Genomic DNA, 7,398 nt, shown 5'->3' on the forward strand with positions numbered 1-7,398 from the left:
TGGTCATTAAAACCACATTTTTTTTTTTTTAAAATAAAGGAAAAGAAACGAAGTAGAAGCAGCATCCCTGCCATGTCTCCTTACAAGGTCACTAGAAGGCTGCCTTGAAAGGAGCTACCCAGACTCCACCTTTGCTGCTACTAATCCAGGGTCAGATGTCAGCCTATTCCAGGGGGACCAGCACAAAGTCCCCCTTAAGAGAAAATAGCATATACACCAAAACATTGGAAAGATCTTGCTAATTTACATTGGCAAGAAACCTGCAGAATATGTGTATAAGTAGATGATAAGAGTGTTAGACTAAAGAGGTCAGTATATAACACTGCCTCATAGTAAAGGTATTGACGTGGGTGCACTTACTAGGAATTCTGAATTTCATGGTAAGTTCGTGAGGCTGGAAGTGGCTCTGATTACTTGGTTAATAACTACACTTGGTCTCAGTGGCAGCCCTCATTTAATAAGAGTGGGATAAGAGAATGTTCATTGCACAATGTAAGGGAAACTATTCAAAGGCTTAGGGAGACAGGAATGTTGGAGTGGCTTTACCATGAATGACATGCACTGTCACTCCCCCAGCCCATTACATGCCCTCACAGGGACTGACAGACGCTCTGTTCACTTAGGCATCAAGAAATCTGCTAAGGAGGGAGCGCCTGCATCCTTAAAAATCTCTGTGATGGCTGCTCTGAATGGGCCAAGCAGGGCAGTGGAGATGCTGGGGGAGACGCCAGATGGGAGGTATCAGTGAGGATGAGGACATGTGACAGCATTTATCCCCTGAAGGCAAGATGGGCATATTTACCATGTTTTCCAGAAGAAAAGAAGTGGTAATTACAATGTTTTGACTGTCGGGGAATCTTCAGCAATGGCTTATTCATTATGATGTCCTTAGACATGAAATAGATGGGCAATGTATCAAAACATTATTTGATCTACCTACGTAATAGAAAAACTCCAGATCTGGTGGCCATGAATTGTCACTATGGAGTCATGGCCTCTTGCCTGATCTCTTTATAGAAGTCAAGTAATAAGTGGAATTTTGATCCAACTTCAAATCACAGTGGACCCCATAGGCCTGCAGACACACTCTAAAGCTGTTTGCCAGGTTTCCTGGCAATGGGAAAGACTCACAGAGTAAAATCTGTTCTAGTGGTAAGACCCAAGTGGAATCCCTAGATAATTTCTCTCCTAGCCAGGATAGCATTTTTAGGTGCATTGCAGAGATGAGTGCCATCCTCAAAGACTTGAAAGATGCAGAGGTGGTAAACACAATGGTCTCCCATTTAATTTTCCTGTTTGGCCATGTAGAGGCAGATGGTTCTTGGAGAATGGCTGTGGATTACTATAAACCTAATCAGGTGGTGAAGTGAATTGCAGCCCCTATTCTAGACTTGCTATCTTTGCTTAAGCAAATCAATAAACCCTCTGATACCTCACATGCAGCTATTGACCTGGCAGATATTTATTTTTTCTAGATCGGTTTGTGAGGACTGTAAGAAGCAGTCTGCTTTTACCTATGAGAGCCAACATTACACATTCACAGCCTTGCCTCTGGGTTATGCTAACCTCTTCTGCTTTTGGCCACAGTATACACTTTGCAGACTCTTGATGATCTTTTCATCGTATAAAACATCGCACTGGTCCACTACATTAATGACACTCTGCTCTTTGAACCTGATGAACAAAAAGTAGCAAGTACATTAAATGACTTATTCAGTAAGACATATGTGAACCATAATTGTGATTCTGATTTCTGAGTAAGGGTCCAGTCAGGGGATTTTATTGTTGTTAAAGGGTCCAGTCAGGGGACTTTTATTGTTGTTATCATAATCCACGCCTCACTGTGAATGAGGTTCCAATGATAAGATGGTTAGTCTGGCGCTTTGTAAATTTTTATACTGTGGTCGGCCGGGCGCGGTGGCTCACGCCTGTAATCCCAGCACTTTGTCCAAGGTGGGCGGATCATGAGGTCAGGAGATCGAGACCATCCTGGCTAACATGGTGAAACCCCATCTCTACTAAAAAAATACAAAAAATTAGCTGGGCATGATGGTGGGCGCCTGTAGTCCCAGCTACTCAGGAGGCTGAGGCAGGAGCATGGCATGAACCCGGGAGGCGGAGCTTGCAGTTAGCCGAGATGGCACCGCTGCACTCCAACATGGGCGACAAAGCGAGCCTCCATCTCAAAAAAAAATAAAAAAATAAAAAAATAAAAAAAAAAATTCATACTATGGTTTCTAAACCATACTAGTTATTTTAACAACAAAAATTGTGTGTGTATGTGTGTGCGTGTGTGTATAAATGTTAACTAGGTATTGAAGAATTGAAATGCAAACAGAACACTAAGGCAGGGGTGAGCTGTTTTTATAAACAAAGTTTTATTGGAACATAGCCGTGCGCATTTGTCTATGTATTGTTTATGACTACAAGAGCAGAGGTGCATAGTTGCAACAAAGATCATATGGCTTACAAGACTCAGTGTCACAAAGCAACAAAGGTGCATAGCCAGGCTTCAAAGCCAGCTCTCTCTTACTCTGTTCTTGCTACAACCCTGAGCATCCTGCCTTCCTGCCTTGCCTTCCAGGGGTCTTTCTTTAGACCAATTTACCCCCAGATCAGGATGGGCCAGCCCCAACCCCAGCCCCAGACAGCCCAAGAGTTTGCCCGAGACAGAAATCTGCTCTCCTCTTCATTTTGTTGATCGCACACAGGGTATAAATCTGACAATATATTTGTGATCAGCAGCCTTATATATTTTTTTTCCTAAGAGGCAAATTTATGGGATGTCCATGCTTGGTTGGGGGGGTTCATTATTTCCTCATAGTTTTTAGTATCAAGGCTTCTTTATTTGCCCCAATAAATCTAATGTATATGGACTGGCAGATCAAACAGTGCATTTCCTTGCCTGGGAGGCTGGGAATCACATGGTGCTTTAGGAAACTTGGGGAGATTAAGGTTTTGCATAATGCAAGTCAGGAGGAGAAGATGTTTGCTCTGCCTCGCTGTGGATGCAATTAGAGCAGTGAACACCAGGAGAAATTCACTTGCCTGGGACAGAGAAAGGTCAGGTTGGTATGTGAAAGAGCACACTTATTGGCAACACAGGGGCCCAGGACATGGTTAGCAAAGCACCCAGTGACTGTTTGATTTGCAGCTTTAAAGCATTTAATGATGAATAAAACACTGAATTAATTTTCGAAGATCCGTTGTCCAGTGGCGTAAGTCTGAGCCTCTGGGAGGGAACAAAAGTCAAGACTGTGCCTGTGATATCCCTGCTTTGGGCCCTGGGTTTTGAATCCCTTATGCTCCCTGGAATTTACTCCCACCAACTTTCTGCCTCTCTTAATCCCATTTTCCCTACTGAAGTCCTCTCTTCTAGGAAGTCCGCTCTGCTTACCTGAGTCACATTCTGCTGAGAAAACAGAGAATAAGCAAATAATCAAATAAGGTAATTTCGGAGAGTGATCAGGAGGCATGAGAGAGAGACGTGGAAGAGAAGGTGTCTGGGAAATGCAATCACCACTGGGCTCCAGGCCCATGATGCAGGCAGAATCCTCTCAGGTAACTCTTGTCTTCCCCCAATCCCATTTTGCAGATGAGAAAATGGAGGTTCCTTAGGGTCAGGGATCCTGGTTTCTGCTTTTTGGCCCTCTCCCCATTGATTGTGGAAATTTAGGACAGTAAATTTAACTCTTTTTTTATGAGGCCAGCACGAGGCTCTGGGGAGGTTCTGAGATAGGAAGCATCCTACGGCGTCTCCTACCAGGAGGGCCATGGCAGACGCTGGACCTCTGCTGCTACACGTTGAGGAACAGCTGGATTCTGGGAGTGGAGAATTCCCAGCTTGCAAGGGAACTCCCTAACCCTGACTCCCGGATGCCGTCACTCTGGGGGCGAATAGCTTGAGGGCTCTCTGGGGCCCTGAGACCAGGCCTCCTCTCCTGGCGCAAACAGGCTGGTGGGGATGCAAAAGGCTGTGGTGCCTGCTCTGGATTGGCTGGAGCCAGCCTGGTTCAGGGGCCAGGGCAGTGTGGGGAGGGCCTGGCTGCAGAGGCAGAGCAGGGTTGTGTCTGGGCTCTGCCATCCTGGCCCTGACTTCAGGCCCAGAGGAGGCTCCGGGCAGCTGGTCTCTCCTCTGCAGGGGCCTCCTGGACTCTGGCTCCCACCCTCGCTGCCTGGGTTCCACCCTCTGCACAGCTTTAGGGACCTTTGTGGGATGCAGATCTGATTGTACCCCTCCTGCTCAGAACATCCCATGGCTCCCACCACACTCAGAGAGAGCCCAGGCCTGAGCCAACCCCAGCGACTGTGCTTTCTAAGCCAGGCCGTGCCAGGCACTTGCATGAGAAGCTGCATTCGTCCTTCAGCAACATTTTTGTTTGTTTGTTTGTTTTTTGTTTGAGACAGTGTCTTGCTGTGTCGCCCAGGCTGGAGTGCAGTGGTGTAATCTCGGCTGACTGCAACCTCCACCTCGCGGGCTCTAGTGATTCTCCTGCCTCAGCCTCCCGAGTAGCTGGGATTACAGGTGCCCACCACAACACCCAGCAACTTTTTGTATTTTTAGTAGAGATGAGGTTTCATCATCCTGGCCAAAAAGCCAGGCTGGTCTCAAACTCCTGGCCTCAAGTGATCCGCCTGCTTTGGCTTCCCACAGTTCTGGGATTACAGGCATGAGCCACCACGCCTGGCCCTCCAACAACCTCTGAGTGGGCTATTGTCATCCCCTCCTTTCTGAGTGGGGAAACCCTGTCAGCATTTGCTGAATGAATGAAGGAAAGAATAAATGAAGAAGCAGTTGGGTGAACGCCAGTCCACTTCTCTTCCTGGAGACCCTGGGCCTTGTGAGGTGCAGAGGAGGGGCGGGGATCTGGGTGTCACTTTAAAATAAAGGGACTGCTTGTGCTCACCAGGCTGCAGGACATTCAGAGGCTGTGCTGACTGTTCCCATCCTGTGGTCGCAGAGCACTGGAGGAGGGGAGATAACAGGTGTGATTTCTGTGCAGAGGATGGACAGGGCTCCAGGGACAGAGGATGCAGGAGTGACAGGCGCCATCAGAGGCCATTTGACGAGCGGCTGCTCCAGCCACCTAATGTGGACGTGGCCTGGTGTCCACACTGCCCAGTGCGCCTGGCTTTGTGGACATCTGCCTGGCTGTCCCTCCCATTTTCATGTGAAAGGCAGGTGGGGCAGGACATGGGGACTGGGGGCTGCCATCTGCTCCTGGGGGCTGCACTCTGCTGACAGCCGTGTGTCCCCCTGACAGGGGCTGCAGGGACAGGCCAGGCAGAGGTCAAGGAGAAGGAGGAAGCAACAGAAGGCGGCTCTCAGGGCTGGTCACACAGAGGGTGGATTCTGATGGACAGGGCTGCTGTAGGTGGCTGGCACCATCTATGTTCATCCCTGCTCAGGCAGCTCTGGGCTCCCCCAGCCCAGGCGGGCCCCCTTCTCACCCATGGCCCGGCTGTGGCCGGCAGCAGGCACTCACCCCTTCTCGGATGCTTAGCCGTGGAGCCAGGAGCTGACCCAGATCCTCTGTCCCCAAAGTCTGTGGCCACTAGGCCACCCTTCCCCAAACCCTTGATGGCCAGGGCCTGTGGATAGTCCCCAGGCTGCACCTGGTCAGTGGCCAAGAGGCTGCACCTCTAGGAGCCTCCTCTGTCACTTACCCGTCCGGGCCTGGACAGCCTGGACACTCCAGCCAGAGGCAGCCCAGAGGATGTGGGAGGGGCTCTCCAGGGAGAGAGCAGGAGGGGACACTGCTGTGAGCCTGTAGCTGCAGACATGTGTCTCCACAAAGGGAGGAGGCTGCTGTCCACTGTTGCTTTCTGCAGTGACACTGCCCTGGCCTGGGCTCTCTGCTGGATTCCAGAAGTACCTGGGTCGGGACAGCTCGCTTCCGCCTTTACCGCAGACCCCTCTCTGCAGCCCATCTGGGGCGATGTGGCCTCTGCTGTCCAAGACTCACTTTGAGGGGATCCTTTTCCTTGTTTTAGTCGAAACTTGGGGTCCTCCCTTTGAGCGCTTTTAGGGGCTGGGGAGGAGGTGGCTATCGGGGAGCAGTGCGGGGGCTTCATGTGCTGCCTGCGTGCAGCAGAGACCACGGCTTCATTGGTGGGATTTGTCTGGTGACTGGGCAGGGGGGTCGCCTGGACACGTGCTCCCGGCCTTCAGATGTGACAAGGGGGGGACCATTTGCGGGGGTCCTGTGTGCTGGGGACGGAGCAGGAAATGCCAGGCGACACCATTTTTCTCCCTCCCCACCCACCCGTGCTCACTCAGAGGGAGTGTACAGATACTCTGTTTGTAATTAAAAAGTAATTTAATTATCTGCTGAAATGAGGTTTCGGAATTAATATTGAAATGAATTCTAGCTGTGCTGTACGATGTCTTTTCTCCCTGCTCATTAGAACATCGGGAGGGGTGAGGAGAGAAGGCCCCGGGAGGAGGGGCCGTTCTTCCTAGGCAGCTGTCACAGGTCCCCCGGTGAGCTCTCACAGCAGACACAGCCCAGGACACCCAGACCCAGAGTGTCCAAGAGCCCTAGCAAGATGCGGAGGAGCAGGTACAACTCGTCAGGAGTTTCAGGTTGAAACTGGGCTCTGCCATGCAGTAGCTGTGTGGCCTCGGGGAAGTTACTGAACCCCTCTGAGCCTCCCGTGGAAAATAAGGATGATGATCGTGCCCCTCACAGGGAGGATTTGGTGTCCTCCTTCTGGTCATGACCCAGATGTTGCTTCTCAGTGAGGTCATCCTTGGTCACCCCATTTCAAGTCCAGACCTGGCCCCTGCCACTTCCGTCCCCTGTCCCTCTGTCCTCTTCCTGGCTCCTGTCACCATCAAACTCTTCTCTTCCCTGTCTTAGCAGGGCCCTTGTCACTCTGGGTCTGGGGGTGTCCTGGACTGTGTCTGCCATGACAGCTCGCCGGGACCTATGACAGCTGCCTAGGAAGGAAGCCCCTTCCTCTCGGGGCCTTCTCTCCTCACCCCTCCCAATTGAGGTGTTAGGGGCCAGGTAAACAACTTCTACCATGGAACTTTAAAGTCTTTGAAGGAATTTTGATTTGTTTTGCTCATTGCTTTACTCACAGGACCCATAGTAGCTGCTGGCACAGAGCAGGTGTTCAGCAAAGGCCTGTTTGGGTAAAATAATAAATGAATGAATGGGTGGTGAATGAATGAAGGCACAAGACACAGAGCCCTGGGAGCGGTGACTTTGCTATAAGGTTCCCTCAGTGTCCCAAGGCCAGTGCTGCCGTCAGCCCATGCCTCCCTTTCCAGGCCTTTTCTTTCCATCTGTTTCCCCAACACTCATCCATGAGCACCTGTAAGTTCCTGGTGCCACATCCAAGCGGCCTGAGAATGTAGCAGTAGAAAAAAATGCCACAAATTTCTGCCTT

This window comes from Theropithecus gelada, chromosome 10 (genome assembly GCF_003255815.1).
Source record: "Theropithecus gelada isolate Dixy chromosome 10, Tgel_1.0, whole genome shotgun sequence".
Lineage (NCBI taxonomy): Eukaryota > Metazoa > Chordata > Mammalia > Primates > Cercopithecidae > Theropithecus > Theropithecus gelada.